General features: G+C 44.4%; 1 long non-coding RNA gene across 1 annotated transcript; it reads left to right on the top strand.

Moving 5' to 3' along the window:
* The first annotated feature begins 3,100 nt into the window (after positions 1-3,100).
* Positions 3,101-19,313, top strand: LOC131829717 (uncharacterized). Its single transcript, XR_009352967.1, has 3 exons — positions 3,101-12,164; positions 15,758-15,882; positions 16,387-19,313. It is a non-coding gene; the product is annotated as an uncharacterized LOC131829717 (long non-coding RNA).
* The last annotated feature ends 1,263 nt before the right edge of the window (positions 19,314-20,576 follow it).

The raw sequence follows: 20,576 nt of genomic DNA, 5'->3' as shown, positions 1-20,576 counted from the left end.
TCAACCCTGTCAAAAATTTTTTTGATTTGTTTTATTTAAAAAAAAAGATTACTTGAAAGAGAGAGAGGGTGAGCACAAGGGCAGAGGGAGAGAGAGAGTCTCAAGCAGGCTGCACTGAGCATGGAGCCTGAGGCAGGGCTCGATCCCACGACCCTGAGATCATGACGTGAGCGAAAGCATGAGTCAAATGCCAAATGAACTGCGCCACCCAGGCGCCCTTGGCCCTGTCAAGTTTTAAGCCACATTCCAACACGATTTGAAATGACTTTTCAACATTCAAACATATTCCTGCTGTGTGACTCAGCAACCGGTTTTTTAATTTTGATGCTCTTTTTCCAGTATCTGTCCACGGGAGTGCTTGCCTTTATGCTGCATGTACAGGATAGTCTGCGTGCTAATTTGGTGGCTTTTTTTACTTGAGATTATTTTATAATGTGTTTCATTTTCCAGGTATCCCCTCCCCTGTTTTAATGACTGTGGTGATTAAAGAGGGAAGAGGCCTCCTTTGTTTGAGTTTCTGGGGTTCCTTGGCCACTCACGCCTTTGCCCCTTCATCTGCTCACCCCCCACCCCCCACGCCAACACTTTGGAGAACAGACAGCGACTACACTTAGGCTGTGTTTGCCAAGTTGAAGATTCACAGAGTTGCTGGCATGCAACCCAGAGCAACAGCAATTTTCTATGGTCGCAATCTAACGTGCCAGGTACTACGTTTGTATGTATGGAAGACCAGATCTAAGAGCTTCTCTCTGCAATGAATTTAATTATTCTTTATTTAATCATCAAAACAACCCCATGAAGCATTATTTTCATCATCCTCCTTACATCTGAGGACACTGAGACAAAGAAAAGTTAAGTAACCTGCCCAAGATCCCATAGCTAGCAAGCAGGAGGTACAGGATTTGGGCCCAGAAAGTCCGGCTTTGGGGCTGGGGTTCTTAATCATTACCCTACAATGCCTCTCTAGAAAAGCATTGCTAAGCTTAAAAGGCCCAAATCCAAAGTTGTTGAAGGATCTGGAGACCGTTTTCTTGCTAAGTGAATGTGAGTGCCCAGTGTTTCCCCATTTCAGAAATTATTTAATGTATGTGTGCATTCCTCAATCGATGTCAGAACCGGGAGGCTAGGGAGTGGGTCTACTCTTTATGCCCTCATCCCTAGTGCCCTGTGCAGTGTGCAGAGGAGATATGCCCTCAATAGCAGTCGAGTAGTCTTAATGTCTTTGAACTCTTTCCATAAGTGCTAGGTGTGATGGCAGAATGCCTGCAAACATACAAATGTCCTTAGGAAAAATGGGCTCTTGATTTCTAGCACCCCGAGACTCAAGTTCTTTGAAGGAGTAGGAGAAAAGGCTGAGGATCACTCCTGAAAGAGAGAAAAACAAGATACCGATTTTGTCTTCACTTGTCTCTGGGAACTTTGTGACCCACTCTTTTGTTTTTGCTTTTGTTTTTAAAGATTTATTTATTAGATATATATAGAGAGAGCGCCCGCACATGTGCAGTGCAGCTTGGGGAGGGGCAGAGGGAGAGGGAGAGAGATAATCTCAGGCAGGCTCCCTGCTGAGCATGGAGCCCAGTGCGGGGCATGATCCCAGGACCCTGAGATCACAACTCAGGCTGAAACCAAGAGTCCGACACCCAACCGACTGAGCTACATAGTTACCCTGTGACTCATTGCTTTTAATCTGTCAAAAGGGGAAACAGTGCGTTTACAAGTTTTCTCAAAGTTATTGTGATGATCAAATCAAGCAGTGTATTTTAAGTTTTTTAGAAAAGTATAAAGTATTGGGATGCCTGGGTGGCTCATTCGGTTAAGCATCTGCCTTTGGCTCAGGTCATGATTTCAGGATCTCCGGATCAAGCCCCACATTGGGCTCCCTGCCCAGTGAGGAGCCTGCTTCTCCCTCTCTCATTGCCCCTCCCCTGGCTTATACTCTTTCTCTCTAGCAAATAAATAAAATCTTTAAAAAGTGTACTATAAAACATAATTATTATTGTCTGACATTTTATACACGAGATAATATGATACACGGGCAAATTAACTACATGCTGGTGAAATTAAACCCCATCCCACTGTCTTCCTAAGGAAGTAGGAGTAGATTCATAGTCTTAAAAGGATGAAGTGGGGGGGAAATATTAAAAGAAGTATTGATTTGTTCCTGATGCCATAACAAGTTATCACAAACTTGGTGACTTTAAAATAACACAAATTATTATCTAATAGTTCTGGAAGTTGTAAGTCTGAGAGAGGTCTCCCTGGACTAAGATCAAGGGGTCCACAGGGCTCTCTGTTCCTTCTGGAGGCTCCAGGGAGAAGCTGTTTCCTCGCCTCTTCCAGCTTCGAGAGGCTGCCTGCGTTCCCTTGGTCCCCTTCCTCCATTTTCAAAGCCAGCGATGTGACATTTCTCTCACCTTTCTCCCAGAGTCACCTCTTCCTCTACCTCTCTTCTGCCTCTGTCTTCCTCTCTCACGGACCCTGTGATTACATTAGGCCCATTGAGATAATCAAGGATCATCTCCGTGTTTCAATTCCCCTTTGTCCTGTAACCTGACAGGTTCTGGAAATTGGGACACGAACATCTGGGGGAGAGGGGACATTAGTCTGCCCACCACAGTATATATTTGGCAAATAATTTACCTGGAAAGAATTTTAGCAAAAGCAAAAATGGAAAATGAAAATTCCCTCTAACTTCCCAGTAATAAAGGCTCCCAACACTACTGGATGATTCCTAGCGATACTCTTTTACATGGGAAACCAGCAACACCTAGTGTCTCTCCAAATAAATTTCAACAGAAAACACGAAGTGTCCTGTAATTAAAATGGTAGAATAAAAGGTGCAGCCCTGTGCCTGAGGGCGGAGAAAGGAAATTCTCACCACTCCTAGAGGGAGAAGGCTGATGATTCTCTCTTCTAGCTGTTCTTGTGTTTTGTTTTGTTTTGTTTTTTAGCATAATCTTTTCAAGGTTCATCCATAGCTCTTCAATCTGTTCTTTAGACCCAGTTTTGAGCCCCCACATCCATGCATATAACCAGAATTATTTAAATTAATTCTGTTGTGGGCAAGGCACAATGCCGGGCTCTGTGATAGGGGAAAGATAAGAACACGATCCCCATCCTCAAATTACTTCCAGTCTTATGGGGCAGACAAGACACACCCTGGCAATTAAAGCGTGTATATGTATCCATTTACAAAACACTAGAGACTTCATGGCCAAGGGTACCAGTTATAATGTGGCTTACTTGTATGTATATCGAAACCCAAAAGAACACTGGCTTCCATAGCAGAGAAATTCATTTTTTGTTCTTGTGAAAGAATTTGTGTAGTCATTGGAAGCCCCTCAAAAAGTTCAACTAGGACCCAGCAGCTCCACTCCAAAGTATATACCCAAGAGAACTGAAAACGCACTTCCATACAAGGGCTCTTAGTACATATAATAGCCACAAAGTGGTAACAACCCAAATGCTCTCCATCTGCTTGCTGAATGGATACAAGTGTGGTATAATCCACACACTGGACTATTATCCAACCATAAAAAGGAATGAAGTACTGATACATGCCACAATGTGGATGAATCTGGGAAACATGACGCCAAGTGAAAGAAGACAGACGCAAAAGGCCACCTATTGTATGATTCCATTCACGTGAAATGTCCAGAACAGGTGAATCCGTAGAGACAGAAAACAGATTAGTCATCGCTAGGGGCTGGGGAGCAGGGAGGGAAGAATGGAAGTGACCGTCAATAAGCACAGGGTTTCTTCTGGGGGTGATGTTCTGGAATGAGTGGTGATGATTGAAGAGCTTTGTACATATGCTAAAAACCCTAACAGCCATTGAATTTACACTTTTAAGTGAGTGTATCATTTTATATGTGAATTATACCTCAATAACGTTACTAAAAGCGTGCTAGGAGGGTCAAAGAGGCAAAAATCGGTGATGAATAATCAGAGGACACAGACAAGAGATTGAAAAAGTACCTCCTGGTGGTGGTTTGCTCTCCTCCCCCAGTTCCTTCTCCAGGTCTCAGAGTGGTTGCCTCATGCTCCCATGTATTAGATCTTCTTCCTCTTCTCCTCCCCTACTACAAATAGCAGAAAGTCCACTACATGAGGCTGACCTGGCCCCAGCCAGGGAGAGAGATGGCATTTCTGGTCCCTATGGAGAGAATGTGCTGATGGACACAGAATGGGATAGGGTTCACGCCCCTGATCCTGATGGTGTCCCCACATGGGAGAGACTTCCTGTTCAAGGGAATAAATGTCCTTGAGAGTCCTTGGCCCTGATGGTGCAGGGGAGGAGCTCTGTGAGCCTGATACGTCCCTGTGGCCCACCATGCAATTTACCCATCTGTTTAGAGGGTGATGACTCTTAGGGCTGCCGGTGTCCCTAATCTCCATGGGGGATGTGCTCTAGCGGTGTCTGTCCCCACGCCCCAGGCTGGCTCTGCTTTGAGCGCTCAGGCTATTTCGTCCCTACAGTCCCCAGTGATAGAGCACTTCCTCATTAACACACATTCTAGGATCTCCTTCACAGCCCTGTGGCTTTATTTTTTTTCCCCTTTTTATTTATTTATTTATTATTTTAAAAATTAACATATAATATATTAATTGCCTCAGGGGTACAGGTCTGTGAATCATCAGGCTTACACATTTCACAGCACTCACCATAGCACATACCATCCCAGTGTCCATAAACCAGCCACCATATCCCTTCCCCTCTACCCCCCAGCAACTCTGCTTGTTTCATGAGATTAAGAGTCTCTTATGGTTTTTCTCTCTCCCGATCCCATCTTGTTTACTTTTTTCTTCCTACCCCCCAACACCCCCCCACCTCTCAAATTCCGTATATCAGAGAGATCATATGATAACTGTGTTTCTCTGATTGACTCATTTTGCTCAGCATGGTACCCTCTAGTTCCATCCGTGTCATTGCAAATGGCAAGATTTCATTTCTTTTGATGGCTGCATAGTATCCTCTTCTTTATCCATTCATCTGTTGATGAACATCTAGTTTGGCTATTGTGGACATTGATGCTGTAAACATCAGGGTGCACATGCCTCTTCGGATCACTACATTTGTATCTTCAGGGTAAATACCCAGTAGTGCAATTGCTCGGTTGTAGGGTAGCTTTATTTTCAACTTTTTGAGGAACCTCCATACTGTTTTCCAGAGTGGCTGCACCAGCTTGCATTCCCACCAAAAGTATAAGAGGGTTTCCCTTTCTCTGCATCCTCCCAATATCTGTTGTTTCCTGACTTATTAATTTTAGCTTTCTGACTGGTGTGAGGTAGTATCTCACTGTGGTCTCAATTTGTATTTTCCTGATGCCAAGTGATGTGGAGCACTTTTTCATGTGTCTGTTGGCCATCTGGATGTCTTCTTTGAAGAAATGTCTGTTCATGTCCTCTGCCCATTTCTTGATTGGATTATTTGTTCTTTGGGTGTTGAGTTTGATAAGTTCTTTATAGATTTTGCATACTAGCCCTTTATCTTATGTGTCATTTGCAAATATCTTTTCCCATAATGTCAGTTGTCTTGGTTTTGTTGACCGTTTCCTTTGCTGTGCAAAAGCTTTTGATCTTGATGAAGTCCCAGTAGTTCATTTTTGCCCTTGCTTCCCTTGACTTTGGTGATGTTTCTAGGAAGAAGTTGCTATGGCTGAGGTTGAAGAGGTTGCTCCCTGTGTTCTCAAGGATTTGGATGGATTCCTGTCTCACATTGATGTCCTTCATCCATTTTGAGTCTATTTTTGCGTGTGGTATAAGGAAATGGTCCGGTTTCATTCTTCTGCATGTGGCTGTCCAATTTTCCCAACACCATTTATTGAAGAGACTGTCTTTTTTCCATTGGACATTCTTTCCTGCTTTGTCAAAGATGAGTTGACCATAGAGTTGAGGTTCTATTTCTGGACTCTCCATTCTGTTCCATTGATCTGTGTGTCTGTTTTTGTGCCAGTACCATATTGTCTTGATGATGACAGCTTTGTAATAGAGCTTGAAGTCTGGAATTGTGATGCTGCCAACTTTGGCTTTCTTTTTCAATGTTCCTCTGGCTATTTGGTGTCTTTTCTGGTTCTGTATAAATTGTAGGATTATTTGTTCCATTTCTTTGAAAAAAAATTGATGGTATTTTGATAGGGATCGCATTAAATGTGTAGATTGCTTTAGGTAGCATATACATTTTCACAATACTTGTTCTTCCAATCCATGAGCATGGAACACTTTTCCATTTCTTTGTGTCTTCCTCAATTTCTTTCATGAGTACATTATAGTTTTCTGAGTACAAATTCTGCAAGGTTGGTTCAATCAATCAATCAATCAATGCAAAATCAATCAATGTGATACAATACATTAATAAAAGAAAGAATAAGAATCATATGATAGTCTCAATAGATGCTGAAAAAGCATTTGACAAAGTATAGCATCCTTTCTTGATCAAAACTCCTTGAAGTGTAGGGATAGAGAGTGCATACCTCAATATCATCAGACCCATCTATGAAAAACCCACAGTGAATATCATACTCAGTGGATAAAAGTGTGGCTTTATTCTTGATCTGTTTCCTATTCCTCCTCTTGTACCATACAAACCAAATACTATTCCTTCTTCCTCCTTCCCCTCCTCCCTCCCTCCCTTCCTTCCTGTCTCACTCTTTTTTTTTTTTTGTAGTTGTCACACAAAAACCAGTTTATTTGTAGCAAAAAAGGAGGTCACAGGGGATAACTTCCAAAGCCCTGACTCTTCAAGTACTGTTTCTGATGTCACTGTAAGAGTTCTTTCACTTGTTCTAATAGGCCTTTGTCAACAGTGCAGATTGGATTAGGCTTCATGCATTACCTTGAGTGACTCATGTCTGCCCCAAGTGACCTTTCTCCCCATATGCACGGATTCCAGGAGTCCAGATAGTGTGGAGATGCATGGAGATGGAGTCTGAGTTGGAGGAACTGTCATAAAAGGTGGAGTCCCAGCTCTTATAGCCGAAGTGCAAGGAGACATGATGACTAAATGTAACATGGTTTCCAGGATGGAATCCTGGGGAAAAGGACATTAGGTAAAAACTAAGAAAATATGAATAAAGTATGGACTTTGGTTAATAACAGTGTATCGATATTGCTTTATTAATAGAGATGAATGTGCCTATGAATGTAAGACATTCATCAAAGGGAAAACTGGGTTTGAGGTAGGTGGGAACTCTCTATATTATCTTTGAAGATTTTCTGTAAGTCTAAAATTATTCCAAAATTAAGACTTCATTAAATCACCCCCAAATCTAGTGTCCCCATTCCCATCAGAATATTTAACTCTAGATTGGCCAGACCATCTTAAAGGAAGAGTGTCATCCCATATGCCTTCTTTATTTTTTCTTTATTTTTTTAAAAGATTTTAAATTATTTTTAAGTCATCTCTACACCCAGCATGGGACTCAGACTCACAACCCTGAGATCAAGAGACACATACTCTACTGACTTAGCTGGCTAGGTGCCCCCCATATGCCTTCTTTAAAGGGTAGTTATCAATACCACCTGAATCATTAGTGTGGCCTGAAGAAGATCCATTTACCTGTATCAAAGACAGGGTGTTGAAGTCCTGGATGTGTGCCAGGAAGAAGAGCCCACTGGTGCCCAGGTGCACGTTCTGCTCCCAGGGTGCGTGAAGCCTTGAAGGACAATGAGTGACTGTGGGAATCCTGGGCCGTGTCTGAGTGGCTCTCAGGAAAGGACTGACCCATGAGGACATATTTCAGGGAGTTAAGGCAAGTTTTGAATCCCTGGAAGAGCCAAAGTTCAGGAGCTGACAGTGTAGTCAGGTTTCGTGCCAAACTTGTGAGTTTAGTCTGAGAATGAGCAAAGGTTGCAGGCATGTAAGCCATGTAACTGGGTCATTCGCAGGAGGGGTCAGTCCTCTAGGTTACAAGGTCTCTAGTTGGGTGCCCTGTAGGATATCATACTTCTCATGACAAACTGTTAAATAGATAGCCTGGCCAACAGGATGCCTCTGTCCTCCCCTCTGGGGGACACTGCTGAGGAAGACGAGATATTGGAGAGCTGGAGGGAGGGGAGAGAAATGCCTCGGCAGTCTGTCCCACTCCTGAAGCAGTGACTGTTTTTCCTAGGGCAGGGCTTACATATTCAGTAGAATGGGTTCAAGAGTCCCCCTCAGACTCACATCTATCTGGAACCTCAGTATGTGTCTTTCGTTGGAAACAGGATCTTTGCAGATAGAATTCTTTAAGATGAGGTCATAATGGATTCAAGTGGGCCCTAATCCAATGCCTTTTGTCCTTATAAGAAGAGGAGACACACAGACAAGGAGGAAGGCCACGTGGAGTTGGAGGCGGAACACAGAGTGATGCAGCTGGAAGCCAGGGAAGGCCAAGGATTGCCAGGAGCCACCAGAAGGCAGGAAGAGGGACTGTGGCCCTGCTGACCCCTTGATTTGGGATTTGTAGCCTCCAGAACCGAAAGAGAATACATTTCTGTTGTTTCAGGCAACCTAGCTTGTGGTTCTCTCTTATGGCGGCCTGAGAAAACCAAGTCATCTGACAGGGCTGACGCTGGGACGGTGTACAGTACCAGCTGCCCTTGGCAGCCCGAAGCTTGGTGCTTCCTGGTCCCTGGCAGATCGGAAACCTGGGGCTGGAGCCTCATAACTGTGAGCCCCAACATAGTCCAAAATTAAAGAGTAATTAGCACAGGTGATAACACGGGTTATCCCTACCTTCTACTCCCCACAGTGAAGTCTTGCCCATGTGGGATCTCCTTGTGAACACTTTGTCCCATTATCTGAAGGAACTAAAAGGTATACATTCCTCCTGCAAAGTTTCCAGTGGTTCCATGAGATGTGCTCACGTTTTCTTCTCTAGGGGTTACCTGTCCCACGCCTTCAAGCAGAAATCCCTCTCTTTTCTGATCCTTGATCTGCCTGCTCACTGTGGCCTCTTGACCACACGATGGTCATGGTGTGGCCATAGTCTCGAACGGTATGAACATCCCTTCCCAAACCTTCCCTCCTAGGGAGCAAAACCTCTTTCTTCTTTATCTTCTGACTTCCTCCTTTCTGATCTCTGTGACTTAATTGCCTCCCCCACTTGCTAGAAACTGTTGCTGTTTGCTTGAGTTCTGTATTTGATCTTCTGTCATCACTCTGCAACTCTCTTGGGGAACCATCCAGGGCCCTAGCTCTAATTGCCACCACCATGTGACCTCCTAGAGCTGTGTTCCAGTTCAGGACCCTTCCTTGAGCTCCAGCTTCATATGGCCCATGCAGGGTTTCCACCTGGCCTACTAGCCCCTTGTGACTCAGGGTGTTCAAAGCACTGGATTGATGGGTCTCTCTTCCCTCTGCTAGAACCACAGACCTGCCCTCTTCTGAAAAGAAGAATTCATAAAGAGTTTCCATTGAAGATTTGAAAGATAGATATTGAACAGTTTTGAAGGAAATAAAACACACACACACAGAGAATCACATTTGGTGTGAGTGTAGGAATCACCCAATCAATAGACTGTCAAAGCTTGTCTGTACTAACTTCTATTATGATGCAAGGGGATCTCAGGACACAATTACACATTAAAGGAAAACATAGGCCAACATCTAATGCGTTTAATAGCTCCTTCCAGCCACCTGAGTGGCTTTCCGGATCTTACCCCTGATGTAGAGGCTACTCTTCTTGGTCACCTTGTGTTGCCCTCAGGCCAGCCTGAGCCCTTCGAAGTCCCTTAAGTGGATGCAAAAGTACTTTTTCCCTGTCTTCATCCTCCTCTGTGCAGGTACATTCTGCCCTTCTCCTCTGCAGTGATGTCTTTCTGGCCTTGCTCTTGGTAAACTCCAGCAGGCTGATGAGACTAGAACCTCCCATGTGAGTCATGGTCCTGAGCTTTGAGGCTGTCTCACTTCTGTCTGTACTTCCTGGCTGCTCTCCCTTGCTGCTCACGTTAGCTGCCTTAGGTCAGCGTCCAGGCCAGCAAACACCTCTGTGAAATCACAGGCAAGATCAAAAGTCTGCAGTGGTCCAATGGCCATTAAAACACACACACACACACACACACACACACCCCAAAACCTTAAAGTGTCTCTGGATCCAAAGCGGGCTGGAGAGTTGAGAGATGGGATGAGAACGCATGTAATAAAGTTTATTTCCAAATGTGGCATTAAGCTATCGAATTCCATCACTAATGATGTTAAAATCCTGGCTCTGAAGCCCAGGAATGTGCAGGTGAGGATGCTTGGGTGGGTGACACTGGCCATTTCCCTTGGTGTATTCGTGCACAGTTTGTTTTTGAGACATCCAGTAATAATTAGAAGTGTGCCCCCAAGCATCTCTGGGCTCAGCGCTGGCACTCATGTCCTAATTAGGTGGGTTTTGACTCATCACTATTTACTTGCCCATTTTTCCTTAACGCAGTTCTTGCCTTGTTTTATGCAATTAGAAGGAGGAAGCTCACAAAAGTCATCACACTGCAGAAGAGAGATGACAGAAAAGATCATTAATTCTATCTTCTGTACAAATCCCAGTAGTAATTAGGGACCTACGTAAACAGCACCGCTTAAATGATTTAGTTGACAATCGCTAATAACAACTCCAGCTGTGCGGTGGTGCACTTCATAAAAGCAAAAGTGATTAGTTTGCTATATAATCCAATTATCGGAAAAATGTAATTCCCATAGCAACATCTGTTATTATTGCCTTGTAAAAGGGCAGGCAGAATATTGACACATCAAATTGTCCCTCAGCCTGAAGAACAAAGTAAGTGCTTCCTCCACTAGAGGGCTGGTGTCCACACTGTCTCAGGGAGTTCTCCCCTGGGCAGCAGGCAGTGTGGACAGCGTGGGGCAGAACCCACTTCTCAGCAATTTCTAACTTTTTCATTACCTGGGTGAATTCAAGAAAAAATGCTACCGAAGTTAAATCTTGGGGGAGAAGAGTGGTTCCGGAAAGATGAGTGAAGTTCACATGAGGTTGGGCCGGGGAGGGGATTTCTAAACTTAGAACCAACAAGCAGTTCAACTTCAATATGTATCGTGCTCCTTGGATGTGTGAGGACATGGCCAGATGCTAATTACAAAGGCAGTGAGACACAGCTTCTGGTGTCGAGGAGGTTCCTTCTAGCCGTGGGCCATTAGGAACTGATGTTTCCAGTTCTCCTGGCACTTGCTCACCTGCTAGAATTTGGGCATGGTCACGTCCCTTACTTTGACCTATCGGAACTCTCGAGTATTCCTCCACTTCCCTATCTCCCTCCCAGGAAGTAGCCAGTGAGTTTTCTTTTCCATCTAGCCCATCCTATCACAGAAAGTCAGACTTCCTGCCACAGCTGCAGGTGGACCATCAGTACGAGGACAGATACAAAGGCACAGTGGTCAGCATGTCATGGGCCTTGGTGAAGGGTAAAAGGTTTCTCCCTTTAAAATCTCATGAAAAAGGAGAAATCTTATTCCTCAAAAGAAAGCTGAATTTATGTGTATTTTTACTGCAGCAATGTCTAGCAATGTTTCCATGGGAGGTCTCTTCCTTTGGGGTTTGGATAATGGCCTGCATGATTTTACAGTTACTATGTGTGATAGAGTCTGATAATTGTCTCCTAATTATTCCCCTCTTCTCCCTTAGTGATAGCATCTCAATATCTAAATGGGAACATTGTACCTCAAGCTCAAAGATATTTGCTAAGGCCCCTGCAGCTATGGAAGACCACGTGACTGCTGTGATTACCACTAGAGGAGCCCCTGAAATAAAGGGTTGTTTGGGATTGCTGTGAAGGTTCTTTTTTTTTTTTTTTTTTTTTTTTTTTAAAGATTTTATTTATTTATTTGACAGGCAGAGATTACAAGTAGGCTGAGAGGCAGGCAGAGAGAGAGGAGGAAGCAGGCTCTCTGCTGAGCAGAGAGCACGATGCGGGGCTCGATCCCAGAACCCTGGGATCATGACCTGAGCTGAAGGCAGAGGCTTTAACCCACTGAGCCACCCAGGCGCCCCTGTGAAGGTTCTTTTTAAGGGAGGAAGTACCCCTGCCTTTTCTTTTGCTCCATTCTGCTGCCTGGGATGGATATGCAATGGTTGAAGCTGTAGCAGCCCTCTTAGACCATGAGGAGGAGGAGGGCCCCACATGAGGGACGGTGGAGAGTGAGCTGGCACATACCTTGTGTCCTCGATCACTTTGCGGAGTTCTAGGTAAGTAATGGATTGTCTATGTCTAGATTTCTTCTAGATGAAAGAAACATAAATTTCTAATTTGCTTAAACTACTGTTTTAAAGTTTTTAACAAATGTATTCATTCATTTAAAAAATTATGGCAAAAAAGTAAAATAAATTTCCCATCTTTAATCATTTTTTAAAAAATTAATTTATTTTCAGCATAACAGTATTCATTATTTTTTCACCACACCCAGTGATCCATGCAATCCGTGCCCTTTATAATACCCACCACCTGGTACCCCAACCTCCCACCCCCCCGCCACTTCAAACCCCTCAGATTGTTTTTCAGAGTCCATAGTCTCTCATGATTCACCTCCCCTTCCAATTTACCCCAACTCCCTTCTCCTCTCTAACTCCCCATGTCCTCCATGCTTTTTGTTATACCCAACTTTTGTAGCAACATGGACGGGACTCAAAGAGATTATGCTGAGTGAAATAAGTCAAGCAGAGAGAGTCAATTATCAGATGGTTTCACTTATTTGTGGAGCATAACAAAAAGCATGGAATAACCATTTTTAAGTATACATTTCAGCAGTGTTAACTATATTCACACAAACTGCTGTTGTTTTGGCTTTTGTTTCAATGAAGCCAAACCTAATCCTAAGTAAAACACAGTAGAAGCTCTTTGAACTTTGACCGCCAATTAATGACCTTGGGAAATTAATGGTCCTGTCCATTTCCTTAGTGAGGTGTGCTAGTTGTTGCTTATTACAATGTTCCTGCCACTAAACTACACACTGTAGGACCGTGGTTCTCAAGCTTACCTGTGCTCAGAATCACCTGGAGAACTTAACATAGTGATCACTGAACTTTCTTCCTGGTTTCTGATTCAGTTGGTCTGGGGTGGGGTCTAGGAATTTTGCATTTCTAGTCAGTTCCCATGGGACACTGATGCTGGGGTCTGGGGACACACTTTGAGACTGATCTAAGGACACCACAGTGTTCTGTCCTTGTAGGCAGAGCTGAATGTTACCAGGCATCAGTTATGTATGTCCTGAAATCTGTGTCTATATATTACATTTAGAAATTTATACTATTACAACTGTAAGTCTTTCCAACTGTTAATCTTTACATTGAAAATTGTAAAAAAAAAAAAAATCTAACATTGGAAATCTCTACAATTATAACAGTGCAAATTTGTTTATACGTAACATGCTTGTAGTTGTAATTTAACTAAAATCTCACATTAACCTATGGAAAAATAGTTGAAAAAAGGGTTGTTACTATGAAACTAGCTGATGTTTTTGCAAGGACTTAACAGAGGTGCTCACTAAAATCGTGTATTTGCTGCCAAAATGAGCCGAGGTCCTCTCTAAAATAGTGTTTGGTTTGGTGGGGCAACTATTAAAGGCCAGAAATGAAAATCTATAAAAATTTGGAGGAATTATTCTTTCAAGTTGCTTTAACAGAGTCTTTAAATGACTGTTTTACTTTAAATAAATCAAGGCTGTAAGTTGGAAGTGACGTGCTTTGGTTGTGATTGAGTCAACAAAGATAAAATAGAACTTCAATCTGTGCATCCCATCTTGAAAAAAACCCAAAAACCCTTGGAGAAGTGGCAAACAAATGCACGCTTCAGCGTTTTAAATCGAGATAACATTTAAATTAAAAGTAAATGTTTAAATTAAAATAAAGTATTTAAAGTATGTTCCCTGGGTCCTTGCTTTTTCAGTCAACTGCTTGTCTTAGCCTGGGTTACCCAGAATGCAGGGCCGGTCGAAGTGGCTTCTGGGCTCTTGCTTTAATCAGGAATGCGACCCAGGCGGAATGAAGAGAAGGGGCATGAGGCAAGGAAGGAGGGGGCACTAGTGTGAAAGTGCCAAACTGAACTGGCCTGCACTTGCAATTATGTGTGACCAGTTTTTTGATCTTACTGGACCATTTTCTGAGAGACTATATAAATGGGTGCTTTTCAGAACAGTGTGTCTAGGGTAAAGAGGGAGGAGAATTTACTTGCTCCTTCCCCTCCCGTTGGCTAAAAGTTTGCTCCACGGAGTGTTGATTTTCTTACACTCCCATGGAGGCACGTACAGGCACTAGAGCTGGCTGCCTAGCAGGTGCCCAGTGCAGTCATACAGGGCCCCAAGCTCAGGATGGGGCTGACTCCCTGGAATTTAATGTTCTGCAGTTGTTGTCTTGAAATTCTTAATAAGCATGTGCTTGGGGGCTTGGAATTTCCACGCACAACATGTCCTGCCTCTCCTCTTTTCCCTGATGTCGCAGATACACTGTCTATTAGCCTGAATGTTTTGGGGTGATGAGGCACACGGTGAGACAGTGGAGTTCATGGTCATGTGTCCCTTGTTACATTTTCTCTTCTATCATGTGGGTCCCTTGGACCAAGGCAATGTTCTGTGTGATACAATGTCAGTAGAACAGGCATTTATAAACCCTGGCTGGCAGTGCTGTTGGAGGCATTGTGGAGACAAAAGGCAAACCTTAACGCAAGCAGATGTCACATCTGGAAAGACCAAGTGTTCCTCATCTAGGGTAGCAGGTGGTATAAGTGTAATTCCTTGAAGAATAATGCTATGCTAATAAATACTTCAGTGTCAGTCTCTGCTCTTGGCAGATTGGGTGTTCAGCAGTGGTATTAGCTGTGTCCTTTTTGATGGGGAGTAATTCATGCTGTGTAACCCACCCATGCCATGGTAGCTTGGATGAGACTATGGATACAACGTGGTCTATTGTACAAGCACTATGGTGGCCAGGAAAGAAAGGCTGGCTCATATCTGTAAGACAAGTCACCCGTCCATCTGGTCGGTGAGAGCCTTCACTTCCTGTGGACATTAACATGAGACACAAAGATCTAAACACCTGATACTTCCTTCCTTCGATCAGTCACGTGCCTCTTCCCCTGAACTCCTTATTCCTGATAGTGCAGTATTGTTCCTTTCAGGCCTTGACCAAACGGGCCATTCTTTGCCACTGGCCAGGAATCTCTGTGTATCCGTACTTCAGGCCATTCCATATTGGAGTGGGCAACCAAGCAGACTACTCAGAGGTCTGCCTACAGGGAGAATTTCCCTTCATCGCTGTCCCTTAAGTCTGTTCTTCAGTAATGGAGCTGCAGTCTTTTATTTTATTAGATTTTTTTTTTTTGCTTTATTTTATCTTATTTTGGTTTTGTTCCAATATATTATTATTAACCCATCTATGAATCAACCTTGAGTTCTTTCTCCACCTATTAGTTGGCATTAAGGAATCCTCTATGAGGCCGCAGGAGTGAGCTGAGGAAGAGGTATTGATGCCATTGAGACAAGTGAATGGGAGTCTGGATGACCTGTGCATGTAATTTACTTAGACCTCATTTTCCATCATTTAGTGGATTGCTGTACTTGCCTGACCTCATGATTCAGTGAATCTAATCATATCCAGCTGGACGGGCAATTCTCAAACTCATTTGCATAGTCAGTTGGTATCCCAAGGTCAATCAGTCTCTACTAGGACCCAGCGGCACACCAGGAGGTGTTTTTCAAATGGAAATTAATTCTTAGCATAGATGATGTGGCTTTGCTCTATAACCCTAGTATTTTGCAATAACTCTCCCACTGTGGCTTTCTGAAAAGCCACACGGTATTCTTACTCACCACAGATGCTTCCAGCACCACCAGACCTGGGGAGTGATAAGGTGGCAGAGCAGCTTGCCCCTCCACTGGGACTCCTGCATCCTCAATCCAATCCCAGGAGAAAGGTGAGGGAAAAGGGGTAGGGAAGCAAGAGAGAAGAGTGAGTACATATGAGCATGCATTAGTCAACTGGCCACCACTTGGAGCTGAGAAGGACTGATTTCTCAGGGCGCCTGGCTGGCTCACTGGAGCACATGACTCTTGATCTCGGGGTTGTGAATTTGAGCCCCACACTGGGTGTAGAGATTACTTAAATATAAAATCTTTTTTTCTTAAAGAGATTTTATTTATTTGAGAGAAAGACTGAGAGAGAGCATGAGCAAGGGGAGGGGCAGAGGGAGAGGGACGATCAGGCTTTCCTGATGAGCAGGGAGCCTGAGATGGGTCTTGACAGGATGTGGGGCTCCATCCCAGGACCCTGGGATCATGACCTGATCCAAAGGAAGTCGCTCAACTGACCGGGCCACCCAGGTGCCCCTAAAAATAAAATAATAATTAAAAAAAGAATGACTGATTTCTTAATCTTGTAATTTCATTTTCTGACAGGCTTTGTTGTGTTTTGTTTTCAGGTCTTTTCATAAAGAATGTCGTGGAAGGAAGAACCTGACAGTTGCCATTTTGCCTCAGTCAAAGACCTACCCCACAGGGCATTAATTTCCTCACACTTCCCAGTTGCATGTATGTTGGAGATACACACACACACACACACACACACACACACAAGCAGGTCCCCCTCAATAGGGAGACCCTCTGGAAAAACCTGGAGGTGGATATGAGAGATGTAGGGTGTGGGTACAAAAGTAGACACTGTTAGGTTGTGGCAGCTGGGTCCTGAACAAGTGACCAAAATCCTTGGATTCAGTTGAGACCAAAAGCACCATAGTAGCACCAAAGAAGTGTTTGATCGATTTATTTATTTTTTAATATTTATTTATTTATTTATTTATTTATCAGGAGAAAGAGCACAAGCATGGGGAGAGGCAGGGGGAGAGGAAGAAGCAGACTCCCCAGTGAGCAAGGAGCCTGATGTGGGGCTTGATCCCAGGACTTGGGATCATGACCTGAGCTGAAGACAGATGCCTAACTGCTGAAGCACCCAGGTGTCTCAAAGTATTTGATTTATTGGGTGCCTGGGCGGCTCAGTTGGTTAAGTGACTACCTTCAGCTCAGGTCATGATCCTGAAGTCCCAGGATCGAGTCCTGAATCAGGATCCCTGCTCAGCAGGGTATCTGCTTCTCCCCCTGACTCTCTCTCCCTCTCTTTCATTCTGTCAAATAAATAAATCTTAAAAAAAAAAAAAGTATTTGATTTATTAACCAACTACAAATCCTAAATGAACTGGGTTGAAGGTCCTCTGTTCCATTTATCTTTTATGTATTATCATTTAATAATCAGAGTTATTGACCATGATTGTCATCGACCCTATCCCAGTGACCTTTCCCTGCAGCTCCTAACTCATGGGTCCGACTGCCCACTCGATCTCACCACATACACATTTAATAGGGTGTTTCAAATTTTATGTTGCCATACCAGAACTCTTAATTCCTCCCACACCACCAGACTTGCTTCTTTCTCAATGAGTTGCTAAATTCTCACATCTAGAAGTTATACCTCTCTCTTTTCCTGGGGGTCCTCTCCCTTGACTCATCCCCATTTGCTCCAGTAACAAGCCTCCCAAGACACGTTTTGCATACACTCAGTTCTCCACGAGTTCCCACAGAAGCCACTTCTACCTTTGCTTGTATTCTTGAAATAACCTCCCTTCTACATGTGCTCCACCTAGAGTCCGTTCTTCCCAGAGCAGGAGTACTTTCTAAAAAGAGAACACACAGCCTGTCACCATCATGCTTAAAACTCCCTGATACACTTCCTCCTGCAATTAGCATAAAATCCAATCACTTAAGCAGTCTGGGTTGTGCCTATCTCTCTGACTTCCTCTCAAGCCACTTGCTTCCTCCACCAGGGCATTCTAGCCACGCTGGCTTGCTCTCTGTCCCGAGCTCTTCCCTCTGCCCGGAGTGTGCTCCTCCCTGAGCTGTGCATGGCTACTTTTTTCCTGAAGAGTCCACAGATGCTGGGTAGCCCACCTGCTTCCTGTCCCACCACTCTACAGTAATCCTATTTTTGTTTACTATCTCTTCCTGGCCCCTCTCATTAGAGGGTGAGCTCCATGAGAGCAGAGAACTTACTGTTTTTCACTCTTATATTTACCGAACTGAATCTAGAATAGTGCTTGGTGCAACATGAGCGCTCAATAAATATTTCTTGAATGAATGGTTAGATACTGATACGTGTAATAAAATTAGATACATGTAATAAAATTCATGACTAAACCACGAGTTTCCCTTCATAAATATAAAATGTTTATGAGGTATATTTGTCAAATAATTTTTTTTTAAATGGCATCCTGTTTTTCATTTGACTGAACAAAACATAGAAACTGTTTCTAGAAGACGAACAGCTTGGGCTCCACAGCCAGATAGGTCAAGTAGGCTTCCTTAAGGAGGATTCAGACTGGGCATCAGTTTTTGCATCCAATGGCTAGAACCTTTGTGGCTAATTTCAAATGGACCTGGTTGAAGTTAATTCTTAGGCAGAACCTTGGGAGAACCAGAATCTCTAGCAGGTGAGGAGGAGAGCTTTCAAGTTCACCCTGGGCCAGTGAAGCTGTTCTGTTACATACATGAGAGCCATTCTGTTACAAGCATACATGTTGCATAACATGAGAAACTCATTTTAGACTCATTATATTACTGTCGGCTGCGTTCCCTAGAGGAATGCTCTCATCCTTCTTTGATGTTATTTCTGGGGTGGCTCTTGGAAATCATCTAGTTTAGCCTTGTTTTATGGATGAGGAGAGTAAAATCTGGAGGGAGAAAGCAACTAAGCCAAGGTCATTCTGTTAGTCAGAGGCAGAGTCAGGACCAGAATTCGGATCTCCTAACAGAACCTCGAGGCCTTTACAATATATCACCTCACCTGTTCCTTTAGTGTCCTGCTCTTAAAAAAAAAAAAAAAAAAAGCCACAAGGGGTTTGCCTTAAAAAACATTCTTGTGAGTCCTGATGGGACCACGTTGGGTGTCTGAATGTTGGCAGTGGTGATAATTAGTAAGGCACTGATTTTCCTTTCTCATTTTGCTTGAATGTTCTTGACTGGTCATCAAACAGGTATTTCCCATCAAGGGAAGTAATTGTGTTTTCAGTTAGGACTTCAGTGAGACCTATATAAGGGGGTGCCTGGGTGGCTCAGTGGGCTAAAGCTTGTGCCTTTGGCTCAGGACATGATCTCAGGGTCCTGGGATAGAGCCAATGGGTTAAAGCCTGTCTCTGCCTTTGGCTCAGGTCATGGTCCCAGGATCCTGGGATCAAGCCCTGCATCAGGCTCTCTGCTCGGCAGGGAGCCTGCTTCCTCCTCTCTCCCTGCCTACCTCTCTGCCTACTTGTGATCTCTGTCTGTCAAATAAATAAATAAAATCTTAAAAAAAAAAAAAAAAGGACTTCAGTGAGACTTATATAAAGTCAAGCAAACAGTCGCATTCCAATTAGTTACCACTCTGCTGAAATTCACTAGAAAGAAACTAGCCATGGGTGTACTTTCTCACCGCTCCAATTTGCTTCCTAGTGAATCAACAGATGACTCTTGTCTTTCCCCTGCAGGTTCAGGCTTGCAGAATTTCAGAAAGTTTATCCAGGTCTCAAAAAACCAGAGCGGTTTTTCCTTGTACTGTGCTGCTGTGGTTAAAAGTTAGGAGCATCAGGGAAAGAGTCTGAATAATCTGTTTTGGAGATCTGGGGAGAAGATGGAATGCTTCTCTTCACTGGAACAGCTCGATTTTATATTCTCTTTCCCGTGTATGTGCTCACCGTTTACTTCTTTCTCTGTTCGCCTGCCTTTAGGGATGGGAGGTGGAGCAGCACCCAATTTGGGGTTTTCTCTCCGTGTCTGTTTCCTCTGGATAACTCTCAGGAGGACGAGGATTTGGCAGTGGGGGTTGGTGAACACCTGGGAGCCAACGGAATAATTTATTAGCCCCGTGCGTTTCTAGCTAAGCATGCGGCCAGGAGGTTCAGGACTGGCGTTGGCTGGCTGGAGCGTCTGGGTAAGCGTGTCCCTTTCTAAACATTCTACGAGATGTGATTACAGCAGCACGACGTCCTTTTGTCTCCAGGGTGGGTCTGGGGACCAGCAGACCCCTCAGGACTTGGAGTTCGTGGCTCCCGGAGCTTGAACTGAAACACCCGGCTGAGATCCGCCCGGGCTTCCTCCCTCCTGCAAATGACTGATACTGCAGCTGCCCGCGTTTTCCGCACTCTTCCTGGCGCCGCTCTGTCCCCGGCCCACCTAGCCCGCACGTCCCGTAGCCCTACCTCCGTGCAGCCCTTCCCTCCCCAGTAACATGTTCTCGGCACCCAGAAGCCGCCGCTGAAGGTGCGCGGCTGTGGGCGGAGAGGGAGGGAGCCCGGCGGCCGAGCGCCGCGGCACCGGCTCCAGCGGGCGCGCACGCGGCTCGCCCTGCCTAGGACACTAATGGAGCGTCCCTAAGAGACCCCAGCTCCAGCGTTCTCCCCCACCTCCAGGCCCCCAGGTGAGACTAAAACAAAGCGACAGCCCCCTGCGACCGGCCTCCAGCCCCGTCTGCCCGCCTGCAGAAGGGGGCTCGCAAGCAGGCGCCTAAGCCCGGAATTCGACCTGAATCTTGGGCACGTTTTGTTTTGTGGAAAGAAATGTGGTCATCACCGTTTTCCTTTGTTTTCCA

The sequence above is a fragment of the Mustela lutreola genome, chromosome 4 (genome assembly GCF_030435805.1).
Source record: "Mustela lutreola isolate mMusLut2 chromosome 4, mMusLut2.pri, whole genome shotgun sequence".
NCBI lineage: Eukaryota > Metazoa > Chordata > Mammalia > Carnivora > Mustelidae > Mustela > Mustela lutreola.
This window is presented reverse-complemented; position numbering and strand designations above follow the sequence as displayed.